The 17,857-nt window shown below is 39.2% G+C and overlaps 1 protein-coding gene across 11 annotated transcripts in view; it reads right to left on the bottom strand.

The window, feature by feature from the left end:
- Window positions 1-17,857, bottom strand: part of NTM (neurotrimin) — a 908,157-nt gene that overhangs the window by 282,418 nt on the left and 607,882 nt on the right. The window lies entirely within an intron of this gene.

The raw sequence follows: 17,857 nt of genomic DNA, 5'->3' as shown, positions 1-17,857 counted from the left end.
ATGCAAACTTTCAAAGAAAGTATTAGTAAGCTGAATCTAGCAATGTATACAGAGCATTTTACATCAGCGCCAACTGGGACTTACCACAGGAGTGATAACTTGATTTAGTATCTGGAAATCAATTAATCAAACACACCATGTAATAGAATAAAAGAAAAGCCACATGATCATCTCAATCGATGAAGCAAAACATTTGATAAAATTCAACACTATTTTGTGATAGAAACTCTCAACCAATATGATTAGAAAGAAAGATCCCCAGCTGAGAAAAGCATCTTTGAAAAATCCACAGCTCGTCATACAATAATGATAAAAGACTGAATGATGCTTTCCCCCAAGATCAGGAAAGAGGCAAGAAAATCCAATTTTTTTTACACTTGTATTTATATTTTTAATTTATATTTTTGTGTTAATAAAGTTTCCATTTCACTTAGGTAAACAGCCAGGAGTAGGATTGCTGAGTTATACGGTAAGTAAATATTTAATCTTATAAGAAACTGCCAAGATGTGTTCCAAAGTGGCTGTACCATTTTGCATTCTTTTTTTTTATTGTGATCATAATATTTTTTAACATTGTGAAATTTCAGTTGTACATTAATATTTGTCAGACACCATATATAAATGCCCCTTCACCTCTTGTGCCCACCCTCCACCCCTCTTCCCCCTGGTAACCACTAAATTGTCCTCTTTGTCAGTAAGTTTGTTTATATTCCACCTATGAGTGACATCAAACGGCATGTTTCTTTCTCTGTCTGACCTATTTCGCTTAACATAACGCCCTCAATGTCCATCCATGTGGTTGCAAACAGGACGATTGTGTCTTTTCTTTTGGCTGAGTAGTATTCCATTGTGTGTGTGTGTGTGTGTGTGTGTGTGTGTGTACCACATCTTCTTTATCCAATGTCGATGGGCACTTGGATTGCTTCCACATCTTGGCTATTGTGAATAACGCCACAATGAACATAGGGTTGCCTAAGTTTCTTTGTATTGTTGATTTCAAATTCTTTGGATAAATACTCAGTAGTGTGAGAACTGGATCATATGGTATTTCTATTTTTAATTTTTTGAGAAATCTTCATACTGTTTTCCACAGTGGCTGCACCAGTTTGCATTCCCACTAGCAGTGTACAAGGGTTCCCTTTTCTCCACACCCTCTACCACATTTGTGTAAAATGATATCTAACTGTAGTTTCAATTTGCATTTCCCTGATGATTAGTGATGCTCAGAATCTTTTCATGTGCCTATTGTCCATCTGTATATCTTCTTTAGAAAACTGTCTGTCATATCCTCTGCCCACTTTTTGATTGGGTTCTTTTTTTTGTAGTTCATTTGTGTGAGTTCTTTATATATTATGGAGATTAACTGCTTATTAGATATGTGATTTGCAAATATTTTCTCCCAGTTGGTGTGTTGTTTGTTCATTTTAATTGCGGTTTCCTTCGCTTTCCAGAAGCTCTTTAGTCTGATGAAGTCCCATTTGTTTATTTTTTCTTTTGTTTCCCTTGTCTGAGTAGACATGGTATTTGAAAAAGATCCTCTTAAGTCTGATGTCAAAGAGTGCACTACCTATATTTTCTTCCAGAAGTTTTATGGTTTCAGGTCTTACCTTCAAGTCTTTGGTCCATTTTGAGTCTGTTTTTGTGTATGCAGAAAGATAGTGGTCTACTCTCATTCTTTTGCATGTGGCTGTCCAGTTTTCCCAGCACACTTTATTGAAGAGGCTTTCCTTTCTCCATTGTACGTTCTTGGTTCCTTTGTCAAAGATTATCTTTCTGTAAATGTGTGGTTTTATTTCTGGGCTTTCAGTCTGTTCCATTGATCTGTGTGCCTGTTTTTGTACCACTACCGTGCTGTTTTAATTACTACAGCTTTGTAACACATTTTGAAGTCAGGGATTGTGATGCCAACAGTTTTGTTCTTGTTTCTCAGGAGTGCTATGTCTATTCAGGGTCTTCTGTCGCCCCATATGAATTTTAAGATTCTTTGTTCTATTTCTGTGAAGAATGTTTTTGGGATTCTGACTGGGATTGCAGTGAATCTGTAGATTGCTTTAGGTAGTATGGACATTTTAACTACGTTTATTCTTCCAATCCATGTGCATGGAATGTCTTTCCAATTCTTCATGTCATCATCTATTTCTTTTAGTAATGTTTTACACAAAGTTCCCTTGTGTAGGTCTTTCACTTCCTTGGTTAAATTTATTACTAGATATTTTATTATTTTTTGTTGTGATTGTAAATGGGATTGTATTCTTGAGTTCTTGTTCTGTTAGTTCATTATTAGAGGATAGAAATGACACTGAGTTTTGTAAGTTGACTTTGTACTCTTAAACTTTGCTGTAGTTGTTGATTATTGCTAATAGTTTTCCAATGGATTCTTTAGGATTTTCTAAATATAAAATCATGTCATCTGCAAACACTGCGAGTTTCACTTCTTCATTGCCTATTTGGAATCCTTTTATTTCTTTTTTTTGCCTAATTGCTCTGGCCAAAACCTCTAGTACTATGTTGAATAAGAGTGGTGAGAATGGGCACCCTTGTCTTGTTTCTGTTCTCAGAGGGATGGCTTTCAGTTTGTCCCCATTGAGTATGATGTTGGCTATGGGTTTGTCATATATGGCCTTTATCATGTTGAGGTACTTTCCTTCTATACCCATTTTATTGAGAGTTTTTATTGTGAGTGGATGTTGGGTCTTGACAAATGCTTTCTCTGCGTCTATGGAGATTATCATGTGGTTTTTCTTCCTCATTTTGTTAATGTGGTGTATCACATTGATTGATTTGTGGATGTTGAACCATCCCTGTGTCCTTGGTATGAATCCCAGTTGATCATGGTGTATAATATTTTTAACACATTGCTGTATTCACTTTGCCAATATTTTGTTGAGGATTTTTGCATCTAATTTCATCAGCAATATTGGCCTGTAATTTTCCTGCTTTGTGTTGTCCTTGTCTGGCTTTTGTAGCAGGGTGATGTTGACTTCATAGAATGTGTTAGGAATGTTTCCATCTTCCTTAATTTTTTGTAATAGTGTGAGAAGAACAGGTAATAAATCTTCTTTGAATGTTTGGTAGAATTCTCCAGAGAAGCCATCTAGTCCTGGACTTTTACTTTTGGGGAGGTTTTTTATTACTGTTTCAATCTCTTTACTTATGATTGGTCTATTCAGATTCTCTATTTCTTCTTGATTCTGTTTTGGGAGGTTGTAAGAGTCTAAGAATTTATCCCTTTCTTCTAAATTGTCCAATTTGTTGGCATGAGAAAATCCAATTTTGATACTTCTATTCAACACTGTACCAGAAGTTCTACTCGGAGCAAAGAGAGAGAGAAAAAAAGAAAGAAATGAAAGACATCTAGATTGAAAATGAAGAAATGAAACTGTCTTTATTCTCAGGTGATATAATCCTGGATGTGAAAGATTCTAGAGTTCACAAAGAAACTATTAGAACTAATAAACAATTTTTCCAGGTTGCAGGAAATAGCATCAATAATCAAAAATGAATTGTATTTCTGTATAGTAAGAAAAAATAAGCCATACACGAAATTAAGACAACAATTCCATTCGCAGTAGTATAAAAAAGAATCAAATACTTAGGAATAAATGTCTATATGGAAAACTATAAAACAGTGTGTAAAGAAATTAAAACACATCTAAATAAATGGAGAGACATTCCATGTTCATGGATTTGAAGACTCAATGTTGTCAAAATGGCAATTCTCCCCAAATTGATCTATAAATTCAATGCAATCCCTATCAGAATCTCAGCAGGCTGGTGTACATTGACAATCTGTTTCTAAACTATATATGGAAATGCAAAAGATGTAGAAAAGCAAAAACAATTTTGAAAAAGAAGATCAAAGTTGGAGGACTTACATTACCTGATTTGAAACTTACTATAAAGTCACAATAATCAACAATGTGTAGTATTTGGGCAAGGATGGGCATTTAGATCACTGGAATAAAATTGAGATTCCAGAAATAAATCTCATTCACAGGAAGGAAAAAAAAAAGAAAGAAAAGCCATAAGTTCCATTTATGGTCAATTGAATTTTGACAAAAGTGATAAGACAATTTAATGAGAGAAAGATAGTATTTTCAACACACAAAGCTAGAATAGTTGAATATATGTATGAATAAAAATGAATTTAAGTCCTGAACTCATATCATACTCAGAAAATAACTATAATTGGGTCACAGATCTAAATGTAAGAACTAAAACATCATGATACTTCTAGAAGAAAATACAGGAGAAACTCTTCTTGACCAAGGATTGGCAAAAAGTTCTTAGATTCAACAGCAAAAGAATGATATATACAGGGGGGAAAAAAGATAAATTGGGCTTCATTAAAATTAAAAATTATTGTTTTTAAGAAATATCATTAAGGAAATGAAAAGACAAGCCCGAGACAGGGAGAAAATATTTGCAAATATACATCTAATAAAGGACGTGTATCCAGAATATACAAAGAAGTCTTACAACTAAATGAGAATAAAAATAATACGATTAAGAAATTGCCAAAATATTTGAATAGACATTTCACCCAAGAAGATTTATGAAGAGTAATGAGCCATGAAAAGGTGTTCAACATCATTAGTCATTAAGGAAATTAAAATTAAAACCACAAGGAGATCCCCTTGTGGTTTCTACATCCCTTAGGATCGCTATAAGAGAGACAAAAACAAGTGTTGACGAGGATGTGGAGAAGATGAAGAACTTATAAATTGTTGGTGGAAATGTAAAATGTTACAACCACTTTGGAGAAACGGTCGGCAGTTTCTTTTAAGGTTAAAAATAAACTTACTATATGACCCAGTGATTCCACTCCTAGGAATCTCTACAAGAGAAATGAAAACATATGTTCACATAAAGACATGGAGGTGAATGTTCATAGCAGCATTATTCATAATATCTCAAATCTGGAAACTATCTAAATGTCTAACAACTTGTAAATGAATAAACAAAATGTGTCACATCTTTACAAGAAAATACTATTAAGAAATACAAAGGAATGAATTACTGATACATGCTACAACATGGAAAAACCTCAAACACATTATGAAAGAAGCCAAATGTAAAAACTACATATTGTATAATTCCATTTATATGAAGTATTCAGAAAAGGAAAATCTGTATATACAGAAAGCAGATCAATGGTTGCCTAGAGCTGGGGGGGTGGGGGTAAAAGTGATGATTAATTGCAAATAAGCACAAAGGAACTTTCTGGAGTGATGGAAACATTCTAAAACTGACACTAGATTGTGGTGATGGTTACACACCTCTATAAATTTACTTTGAATTTTACACTAACATGGGTGAATTTTATAGTATGTAAATTATACCTTAACAAAGCTATCAAAAGCAAACAACAACAGGGAAAAAAAAAAAAAAACAACAGTGAACAGAACTCTTCATTCAGCTCTATCCTAAAGTCAGATATTCACAGTTCCACTCTTTTCTCAGTGGAGGAGATGATGCTGTTCCTGTTCAAGACTACTGCCATCACCCTTTTTCTAGATCCCATTTATTCCCAACTCCATTTGTTTCTCCAAGTTCTCCACTAGCTGCTTCTTTTTACCACTAAGTTCCTTAAAATAATACTTCTCCTTCCACAGTCAGCTCCAGTGGAGCTCCCTTCTCTACCACGATGAAGCCTGCACTCAACTATGGCAGTCTAAATACAGCAGCTGATAGATCATGGTTTACAGTTCTTCTTTTAAAGACCTCTTTTTAAAAATATTTCCTTTTAGGTTCCTTGATATCACTCTCTCCAGGTTTTTCTCTGACTTCTCTGGAAACTCCTCAAAACCATTGTTTAGATAACTTCTCTGAATCTTACTTCAATCTTTGTGATACCCTTCCTTGTTCTATTCTCTATTGACTTTATACATTGCTCCTTTGTGAAAAGCTTCACCTTGACCTACGCATCTACCAATGACTCCAAAATTGGTTCTCTTTCAGGTGACCCTCCCTTCTGCTCTCTGAATAACGCTAATTGGACAGCTCATAAGCACCCCAAACACAGCAGATCCAACATTAAATTCCACATTCTACCTCACGAGTTTCTTTCTCCTCCTTCTGTCTTCCCTAAGCCTTTCCAAATAGTACCTAAGCAAGAACTCTGGAAGTTATCCAGCAGTTCTTTCTCTCCTGACTCTTATGCTGCACTGTTCATAAGTCCTATCCTATCATTTCTAGGTTTTTATTCTATCTTTTCCTTCCCTCCTCCCTCTGATACTGTTTTAATCTGTTCTATTACTGCATCATTTTAGCATTTTTGATATACCCTTAAAATAGTCATTTTAGATCCTCCTTTTTTAAATGAATGAATGAATCATTCAATTAATCAAAAGAAGAGGAAGAAAAAATAATTCTAAGCAAATATGCTATAATTTTGGCAAATAAGGTCCTATATGTGCTTCAACAATTATAAAGGCCCTGGTTAGAACTAGTTAAAGAGAAAAAATATTTAGAGGCATCCTCTGTCTTCTTTATGTTTTCTTCTTTAGCCTTCTATCTAACCCTCTAAAAAACTCATTATTTCAGACTATACTAATTTGAAATTCTCAATAATCTGGATATGGGCTGGGTTTAAGTCCACTTTTGCATTTATGCAAAAAGCATTGATTAATTACAGTGGGAATGACAAGACAGCTACTTGACAACGTTTTGTTAGCCATTAATTAACTTTACTTTATAGTCTTGAAAGTAATAAAACTGAATTTCTTTTAAAAGGCTTTATAATTAGTCTGAACCACACAATTTAGCACTTAATTATACACCATCTTCTACTGTCCTCTAATTCCTTCCTTTCTTCCTCTCTCTCTCTCTCCTTCCTTCCCCGACTTCATCTTCCACATACGTGCACAGAGTAACTACACTGCATCAACGGTTCTAGTCACTCTTGAAGAGTACAAATGAATCAAAGGGCATCAGTTCTGCCCTCCAGGAGCTCCCTGTGCAGGGAGGAAGATGAAATCAGTACATAAATGACTATTTTATATAGACGAAAGTGATTAATTATATCAAGCAGTTTTAGATAGAAATCTAAAGTGCCGTGAGAATTCCCATGAAAGAAGTGATTACTTCCAAACTGATGGAGAACAGGGCTTGGGGATAAGGGAGGACACTTGTAGAGATGTGGGATGGGGAGAGGCAGTACATGCTTGGGAATGACCCGCACAGAGGCAGAAAAAGGCAAGGCACATACGGAAACCACGTGATGCCCTGAAGGAACGTGCACTCTGGACTCAGAGGGTCAGGGTGGGAGCAGTGCCACTGCCACCTCCTGGCTGTGGGACCTTGGCCAGGTTACTTATACTGTCTGAATCTTAGTGTTCTCAACTTTAAAATGCATAATTTCTTGGTCATAGTATTATTATGAGAATTAATTGGGATAATGCTTACAAAGCTCAGGTATATTGTAGGTAATAAAAATGTAAATCATAAATGCAAATATCTTTTTCTTACAAGAAAAAAGAACATGTTAGATATAAACACCCCTGCTGATAAACAGCAGGACAGACATTTACTGATCACTCCTCCAGTTCGCGGTGAGGCACAGATTTGATCTCCCGCCATAGTCTATTCTGCATTTCTTAACAGAGAGGCCTGATGATCCCCTTCATTCTGAAGCACTGCTAGAATTCACATCACTTCAAAGAGAGGCTGGCTTACTAAAACGCATTTATTTATATTTCAGGAAAATGTTAGGAACACTGCAAAAAACTCGTCTCAAGGAGTTCCTCATCTTGATTTATTTTGTCTTATAAAGTATGAGTTTTCACCGGAGGTGGCTTCACTCAGATCTTCACATAATTATGAAAGAAATTTTACAAATCATAGAACTAATTGCTATGGCAGATGCCAATCATCTAAGAAATGGTTCCATGCTTGCTCAGGCTTATAACTAAACACGTTTACAAACAACTCACAGCCACACATGGTGGTAATGCCCATAGGAAATACACAAGGATGAGGTTGCGTCCTATTACAGAAAGAAGCTCAAGAGAGCTTAGAGATTATATATAGAAATATAACTGAGACGAAGAGAAGTCTAAGTGTCTTATCTAAGAGCTGAGGATATAACCTGACTCATCTGGCATCAAGTAAATCATACTTTCATCAGGGAAATCTTAAGAGGGATAGCATGTGGCTGGGCCTTGAGAAAACTGTACAATTTTGATAGTAAAAATAAAGGGTGGCAAAGGTTAACAAGGAGACAAAAGGATACTGGCAACATCGTGTGAGCTGGAGAAATCTGAGTCCCTTCAATGATAGCTAGTAATATCATTCAGTTACCATGAAGGGTTCCTGTGGGAGTCTGTTGTCAGATAACACATAAAGAAGTAGAGGTGGGTAACGTAACAGAGACTCTCAGATGCCTGGATCAGACAGGAATGGCCACTGAAGGGAAAATTCCTTAAAGTTTGTTCAAGGAGACTATTAACATGATCAAGGCACTTTTTTAGCACAAAGAAGTATTTCCGAATACAGAACAGATGGGAGGCTTGAGATGGGAATGAAGAAACCAGTTAGAAGGTCATTCTAGTAGTCTAAGTACGTGTCAAGTCATTGGGAAGAGCAGCAGGGGATTCTGAAGAAAATCAACCTTTGTACTGAAGTAGTTATCCCCACAACTTGATATCTAGATCCCTAAGCAGGTGGTCAAACCACAGAGGAACAGAATCCTTACGCTCATCCTCCTTCGATAGCCCAGTAACCAGGTGAGCTGAAAGTCTGGGACTGCTGCTATATCACACATTAGTTGAATTTCAAATGCTCAGTTGTGTGATCAATGTTTTCTAGGAAGAAGTCATTTCTGAAACATTTAGATCCAAATAGATATGTAGTACAAAGCTAACATGAAGTAAAAAGCTGATTAGGTATCATGTGAAAGCCATGGTGAGGATAAGCATTTGGATTTTCTAAAAGTTCAAGAATTATCTTTATGGGCATCTACAATCTGCTGTCTGACTTAAGAAATCGGCCTGTCCCTTTTCTTCACTGTTGCTGTGAAGAATAGGTACAGTGTGCATGTGGTCAGCTCAGTGACCTTCTGCAACCCCTTGAACCACACGGTCAGCAGCGAACACAGAAAAAAGAGCCAACCCTCTCTTCAGGGCGAGTTCCTTAAACATCAAAACATGCCCTCCCTGCTCCATCCTTCTGTTCCTCTGAGAACTGGAGTCACGATCACCTTCCAACAAAACTGAAAAGGCCAAACACACCGATGACGGATTTTTTTAATCACAAATGTAATAACCCATCACGTCTCATGAAAAAGAAAGAGGGCAACAGGGAGGCAATTTGGTCCAGGAGTTTAATAAAAGCATGTTTTCCTCATTAGGAATCTCATAATGCCGTCTTCAAAGGGCCGTATGCAAAACATAGCTCCGGAAGACAAGGACTCAGATTCAGGGCTCCAAAGACATCACCGAGGGCTTGCGTTCCTTTCTCCCAATATCAGAACGCTCCAGAGCTGCCTGGAGAGCACGGCACAACACTGGACTGGGCACTGCCTCTGTGCCAGAAAGCGTCTCTCTTTCCACATGGCTTTCTGCAATAGCTTTTTATTCTCCTTCTCTGCTTACACAATTTCTCTTAGCCACCATCTTTGTTTTACACCAGCACACGCATATACATCTGACAGACACTTCCGTGGGATTTGCTGTTCCAATCCCAAGCTGTACCTGTGTTTAAAGACAACCAGGGACACAGTGAGGAGTAGGTCAGTGAAAGTCAGGGAAAATTAGGACACTTCCCTGGGCAGCAGGAATTAACTTGCAGGACCATTGCAGGCACAGGCGTATTTCAGGAGAGCACACTGTGTGCTTAAAAATGCTTTAAAAAACCAAGCTTTCAATTGCAGCTTTTCCTAACAAAAGACAGGGGGACTTCACCAGAGGTAAAGCTTCCAGGCTGATGGGCAGAGGGAGGGCTGAGCAATAAGACAGCAGGATGCAGAGCAAGTGCAGGCCACCTTCCCACCGCGCTGATGTAGTGTCTGTCTGCCTTTCTTTCACCGTGTGGATTTCCACCTTGGTGTCCCGCTGGTGAATTCTCTCCAGTTATAAAACACTTTGTTACTTTCATTCGCTCTTAATTAAAAAGGGAAAAGAATCTCCTAGGGCTCTGACAACAGGAAAAAAACAAGGAAAGAAAGAAAAGAAAAGGAAAAGGGAAAGAAAAGAAAGAAAAGGGAGAGCGCTTTGAGTTGTTGAAATCAAATGAATAGAGAACCTGATGTGGTAAGATAGAAAGGATAAAAAAAGAAGATGGAATCATTGAACATGGTTTTAATCTTTCTGAGAAATGTGGATTCTGTGAAATAGACATGTTTTTCGGGGCAATTGGGGGGCATTTGTAATGTTGGGAGGAAAGGCAAACGACATACAGAGAGAGGCTCCTTACCCCTCAGTACTCACATCTAGTTTTCATTCTCCATACTCTGTGTGCTACCATGATGGTTCATTATCTATGCGAACATTTATAAAAGCCCTATCATGGACTCGACACTATACTAACACTTTAACATTTAGGATCTGAGGAAAAAATAAATATACAGTCAACAACATTGATAGTTGTAATTTCCTGAGTCCTATCAGAGGTCAGCTATAATATTAAGTACTTGACATTCATGGGATCTTGATCCATACAACAGTCCTGCAAGGACGGATTATGACATTCTGCATACGGACAGAAAACTGAGGCTCAGAAATACTATAATAATGATAAAATTTAAAAAATATATAAACCTTGCCCAAAGAGATCCATCCAATAAGTGGCAGAGTTGCAATTTAATCTCCCGTCTGTCCTTGACCACAGTGCACGCTCTCTCACTATTACATGGCTCCACACAGTGGAGTCAAGGCAGAGTGGGCAAAGCAAATCTAAGCCCAGTGGCCTCTTTATTCACGCTCAGTACATTCAGACGTGTCCTCTTGCCTCTCCTCACTGAGGGTCTTAACCGAGGGCTTGGTGGATTCTCCCCAGGTGCCTCATGCCGACAATTTCCTCATGCCATCCTCTATAATCTAAATTTGGTCCACTCCATGGTTTCTTGTCTCCTCCTCATGTTCCTTACCTCCTTTGACCTCCTGTATATCAAATCTAACCCCACCACCTACCTTGAACCCACCTTCTCCAGCTGCAGAGCTTTTCAGTTAAAAGCTCATACTGAGTTGTCCCCCAGCTCTGCCCGCATCATGACGTCAAGCTCTGTGCTTCAGCTGACCTGAGAGGACAGTTCAGCTCCGCTGGACTCTATGTTTGACAGAATGCATCATGATGGGCCTCAAACTCCTAAAACCTGAGACACACACACAAAAACAAAATTTGCAAAGCAAATGCAAATCAGGGTAGATGATTATTCCTTCACAAAAGGATTCACCATAGACTTCCTTAAATAGTAGGCTCCTCTGATGCATTTATGATATGACTTGATTTTTTCCCCAGGGATATATTCTTTGCATAAATAAAGCAAAGCAGACTGCAATGAAAAGGATTATCAGAAATATTTGACTGGAGAACTCACATTTTGGGCCTATTCATTTAGCCCTCAGCTGTTGCCAGGCCCCAGATCACTTGTGTTCCTAGTGTTTAGCGGGAGTTAGATCCTACCGACTCTCCTAGTGGTCCTCTGCTGCTCAGAGCCTGGCTTTGGGTCTCAGTCTTATCTGTGTTCACAAGTGATCCTGGTATGAACTGCCACTATTATTTTATTTCCATTTCACCCTGCAGAAAGCTGAGCATCAAAAGTAAGCAGCCACTGTAGAGAGCCAGGCTTCAATTCCTGATTATTTTCGCATTAGAATCAGAGTCTGTAACAGCCAGGCTATGTTAGCTTATGCTGAAATAACAAACAATTTGAAAGTCTCAGTCACTTAAAACAATAAAAGTTTATTTGTCTCTCCCTCTAGATGCTCATCACAGTTTAGCCTGCAGGAGGATGCCCAGGGGCTCTTTTCATCCAGTCACTCAGGGACCCAGGCTGATGGACCAGTCACAACCTTTAAAGCTATTGGTTGTCATAAGAGAGGGAAAGTGCTCTAGAGGGCTTTATACTGGAAATAAAATGTGTAACCCACTCACCAAGTGATGCTTGTCTCTTCTAGTTGCCTCTCACTGGCCAGAAGTAGTCACATGCTCTCCCCCAACAAAAGAAGGAAGTAGAATCCTACCAAAGGAAGTGCTTAGGATTCAGAGAGTGCAAAATATTCAGCGAGTAGCACCAACAATTGCCCAAGGCTATTCTATGACCACAGAGGACAAGCAGCTTCAGATTGGGGACCCTGGGGAATAAACGCAGGAAGGGAGTTCTAGATGACCTGGTCTACATTAGTTCTGTGGAAGAAAGAGATTCCTAGTTGTGTCCCTAAATCACTAGCCCGTTAAGCTTTGTTCCCAAAGGAAATGACTGCAGAGTTCCCCTGAATTCAGAAGAGGTGCTGCTCACACCCGCCCTGGGGGACGCCTCCGCAGGCTGCCTAGGTGCGAGAACCAGGTCTTCTGGGCCTTGCTGAGGTTTCCAGTCCTGAAGAGATACGTTTGTCTTATGATGGGCTTGCAATAGAGGCTTTCATGTATATCAAAGGGAAGCTGTCTTCTCACATTTTCTCAACTCTTCTTGTTCTTAGAGTTTTTCCTGTTTTTTTGGGTAGACTGAAACATTTTCTACTCCCCAAATTTCTCCTCCTGCCTCTAGCCTTTTCACAAGGAAGAAAAGAAAGACAAACAAATCAAACTGTCTTTGTTAAATCAGTGGCCATTCCTCTCCTCTCAAGCTTTTTCAGCATTTGAGGTTGAGAGAGACAGATGCTAGGTCTCCCTGGGTGAAGTGGTTTGTTTTCAAGCCAGAAAAGGATTGCAAGGTAGATTTTTGTCAACTCCTACACATCCTTGAATGCTAACACCAAGCACTCCCATTAAGGCAGTTGTCAGGATGCATTAGCCAAACGGGACGAGGCTTCTGAAAGAAGGGAATACCTAATGAGAAGAGAGGAAGGAAAAGAGGCTGTTTGTGACAGGATGATAATGCAAAGATGTCTCACTTATCCGCATTCATGGGGCACAGATGAACACTAATAACTGAAATACCCAGATGTGGTTAAAATCCTTTATTTTTTATTTCGTCAAAAATATTTATTATTTGTTTAACGTTGTTTTAAAAATGCTAATAAAAGGAAGCATTCTCTTTAGGGAAACAAGAAGGATTTAAGTCAAAATGATAGTTTGTCTAGGTGAGCTAATATGTAAACTACGGGACCTGCTGTGGGTCGAGGCAAGTGAAATAGACAACAGGAGGAATACAGTCTGAGCACTTCGTTCCCCTTCTGAAAGACGGAGACAGAAGGCAAAGGAATATGAAAACAACAAAACACAGTGAGCACGCTGGTGTAGAAAATAAGAATGGAAAAGGAGGAAAGAAGCTTCTTTGAATCCCCACTATATGTAAGGAGTATTGCACATTATTATCTCTTTAATACACACAAGAAATGTCTGAGATATCATTCATATATCCTTTCCTTCCAACATTCATTCATTCGCTCATTCATTCATTCAATCTAAAACAATTAACTAGGTTTCTACTCCCTGCCTGGCACTATGCAAGAGCTGATAAAAAGAGAGAACAGAGATACTGCCCTTAAGTTGTTTACCATCTAGGGAGGAGATGGGTTAGAACAAATAACCACAGGATGAGAAAATTGAGACTCAGAGAGAATGTGTCTTGCCAAAGGCTTTGTAGATGTAAATTGGCCAAGAGAAGATTCAATCTCAGACCTTTCTGACACCATCTAAACCCGAATTCCCAAATATAGCAGATTGTCAGAATCAGCTGATGAAATTCCATCCCTGCATGTGCAGAATCTCCAGGCTAGAGGCCTGGGAACTTGTATTTTTTGAAAACTCCCAAGGTGAACCTAATCTAATGACAGCTATACCAATGCTATCATTTCACAGAGTCGTCCCCTGCTTCCTTAGCACCCCCACCCCATTTCAGCCATCATCAATAGCATTTTCACATCAGAAGCAAAAGAATACTTAGATCTACTTCTCCCAAGTATCTTGTTGTCATTCTGGGTGGGAAGGGACAGAAGTAACAATTTTCAAGGATGGGTTTAGACATATGTCATCCATTCTAAATGTCACTATAAAAACTGTCTTCATTTCAGACCTTAAACTTCTCTCCATTCTGCTCAGATATTAACCAATAATGTCATTATTTAAGAGTTCCCAAGGAGAGCAGTCCTTTTATCTTACCATCCACAGCTACTTGAAAGCTGAATCAATCTCCAAGGTAGCTGGAACTTTACAGGCTCTGAATGATTGTGATCCTGCCACAGATATGCTCAAGTTACAGCCGATACGAACCATCTGTGTGTGTGTGTGTGTGTGTGAAACTTCTTTAGAGCCAAAACATAGGAAGATTTCTTTTAGCCTGTTATTGAGGATACCAATCAAGGGAAATAGGTCTCCAAACTGACAATAAAGTAGCACAAAGGCAAGTGACATCGATGATGAGGGGAGGGAAGAGGGAAGAGACATCTTCCAAAGATGAATCAGAAGAGGGTGCATTCACACAGGGATCTGGCCCTAAGGAAGAAACAGAAGCTCAAAACCGCTATGTTTTCCTTAACAAATGAGACACATTTTTGACAGATTTAATAAAATTAAAAGAAAGGAAAGGATTTGAAGTAATTCAAAATGGTGCCTGTATTTAGAATATATATACACGTATGCATTCTTAAGCATAGCTCAGAGAAGAGATGCAAGATAAAGTGGCAATCCAACTTGTCTTTTGCCACAATCATTGCCCCATGTCCACCAAACCCATACAAACACATACATATTCTCTCTCCTTCCTTTCCTTCCCTCCTCTGTAATTCCCCTTGGTATAAACATTCTAAATTATTTATACCTAGATTGAAGGCATCTTTTAGTCTGACTGGGACTAGAGTAATCAAAATATAATTGTGCTAAAGATATGCTAATACATTATGCTAATGTTTAATGAAGAGGACTATGAAATCTGCAAAATGAAGGTAGGGGAGCTGGGCCATCCAGGGGCTAAGGAATGCTCAAAAAAAAGGTTACAAGAGAGCCTTGAGGTTTTAGAGAATCTGTGTGGCTGAGGGAGAACCAAATTCTACACAGTGAACATCTCAGTGAAGCTAGCTCAGCAAGCAGTGGATCCAGGAAAGGCAACAACGGTTAAGAGCTTGCTCAGTGCAGGACTTGGTCTAAGTGCTTTTTATGTGTAAAACTCACTTCATCCTCAACTTTACGAAACTGTTACTAGTATTTCCCCCATTTTCCACGTGACTTAACTGAGGCGCAGAAAGTTTTAATAACTCATCCAAGATCACAGAGCAAGGAAGTGGCAGAACTTGGGTCCAATCTGATGCCATACAATTTAATACATAGACTGAGATTCTTGGGAAGAATCATGAGTATTAGAAGAAAAACAAGGAGGGGGCCGGCCCAGTGGCTCAGCGGTTAAGATCGCACGTTCTGTTTCTCAGCAGCCCCAGGTTGACTGGTTCGGATCCCGGGTGCGGACATGGCACCGCTTGGCAAAAGCCATGCTGTGGTAGGCGTCCCATGTATAAAGCAGAGGAAGATGGGCATGGATGTTAGCTCAGGGCCAGTCTTCCTCAGCAAAAAGAGAAGGATTGGCAGCACTTAGCTCAGGGCTAATCTTCCTCAGAAAAAAGAAAAACAAGGGAAAAAACATAAGTCTGTGCATATTAATGGTAGAAAGTTGTACAAGCAATAACCAGAAGCCTCCTAGTTTGGGGAACAAACACAAAAGCACAATTTCATTTTTCTGCATGCTGATTCAGAGTATAAATTGCATTCTCTTAGAAGTTGATACAGTAGGATTTATCTAGGACCACTGCCACTCAAAACTCACCTTCTTATCCTCTTCACCCCAAATTTTCCCTTTTAATATCCTCCTAATTCAGTTGCTTATCATAACCTCCTATTCCTGAATTCCCATTAAAAGATATGATATCTTGCCATAGGAATGTTCCAGATAACTCAAGAATTATTAATTTGATGGCTTTTGTACAATAAAGGTGCCACAAACACCCTTTAAGAGAAGGGTAACCAGCACCATGTCACTTCCCTGCTCATACCTTCAGTGACTCCCTTCTGCCAATGGGGGAAGTCCAGTACCTTTTATCTGACGTTTGAAGACCCTCCACAATCTTCAGGCAACAACATCCAGTGCCAGCTACCATGCTTTTCCATCCCTGTCCTCCCAGCAGGCCTCTTGCGTTCCCTGCATTCTAATTAAGATCCGGATTTTCCTGCCATAACACCTTCAGTCACATCTTTCTATCCATCTAGATTCCACCTTTCCAAGTCCTTCCCACCCTGCTGGGTTCAGTTTAAATTCACCTCCTCTGTGCAGGCTTCCTTGACCATCCATGTCCTCCACTTCCATAACTTTATCCTCAAGATTACTCGACAATTACTCATGATGTATGATCTTGTCATCTCACTTTCCATTGCTGTCTGGTGTGTGTGTGTGTGTGTGTGTGTGTGTGTGTGTTCGTGTGTGTGTTGCTATTAGTCAGCTTTTTTATGTTTATGCCCTGTCTCTGCAAAAACATTGCTGATTCTTAGAAGGCTGGTACTAACATACATCATTACATCATCTTTGTATCTCTTCATCATTGTAACTCTGCCCCACCTAGCACTACTTTGTACACAGCAGGTACTCAATAAGTATTTACTAAGTTGAAGGGACATGCAATGCCCCACATTGATATGGAAACATGTGATGCTGTTTTTTTTCTTTAGTAATATAAAATCCACGTTTTGTATCTTGCAATACTGATACCCCTCAAAATCTGATCCTTGAGTTCCTCTTCAGCCTCTTTATTGTTCAAGGCTTCTCTCACCTGGTCTTCTTCAGCAGAGAACTATGAATGCAGCAAACATGCTGTTTTATGTTTCTGGGAATTTCCTACGTTTCTTTCTCTACCTAGAATGCCTTTTCCTTATTCTTTCCTCTGGAGGAAAATCCAGATAAGATTAAACACTCCCAGAAAGTCATTGCTTACTCCTGCTTCCTCCTTATATATCACTGCATTGTCCACAATATTTAGTAAGTAATTGATTACATTTTTCCTGCCCTATTTGTCTCTGAATTGCAAGAGGGCAGAGATTGTTTCTTATCTATCTCCATGTCCCCAGGCACCAGCACAGTACCCAGCACAGAGTCTGTGCTTCGTGTGTTGAATGAGTGAATAAATGAAGGATGAAATACAGACTGAAGACCAAAGCACTTTCATAAATTTGTGAAGGAGTCTGTCATTAGCCCAGTGGAGAATGAGATAAAATTATGCCACACAATGGGATACAGAGGCACGTTAATATGAAAAATGTACTTGTACACATTCACTCGCATGCTCTCCAAGTTCAAGTCACATCCTCCTGTAATTTATTGGGTTGCTGAAATCCTCGGGGGAAAACCCTTTATGGTAAATAAACTGGAGCAACCTCCACGGGAAGGATAGCACTGGAATAATGAAAGGAGGAGCGGCAAAAACCACGCTGAAAGATGAGAGTTTGCAAAGACAGAGAGGTGGTGATACCGAAATCCTTTGCTAGCACAGAATTCCCCCTCTGTTTAACAAAGGGATGTCAGCTATGTGCCTGTCTGTGGAAGGAGGCTATTGGAACAGAGCAGTAAGCTCAGCACAGAATCGGCGTCCATGAGAAAGACACAAGGAAGGCAGGGAGGGATAGGGGGCGCTTGCCTAGCGGAGGGCCCTCTGCACCTCCATGTGGCCAATCGCTTCTCTGACACTGAAGATCTGCCGCAGTGCTCACCCACTAGACA

The sequence above is a fragment of the Equus przewalskii genome, chromosome 6 (genome assembly GCF_037783145.1).
Source record: "Equus przewalskii isolate Varuska chromosome 6, EquPr2, whole genome shotgun sequence".
In the NCBI taxonomy this organism is placed as follows: domain Eukaryota; kingdom Metazoa; phylum Chordata; class Mammalia; order Perissodactyla; family Equidae; genus Equus; species Equus przewalskii.
The sequence above is the reverse complement of the archived record's forward strand: the minus strand, read 5'-3'. Positions and strand labels throughout refer to the sequence as shown.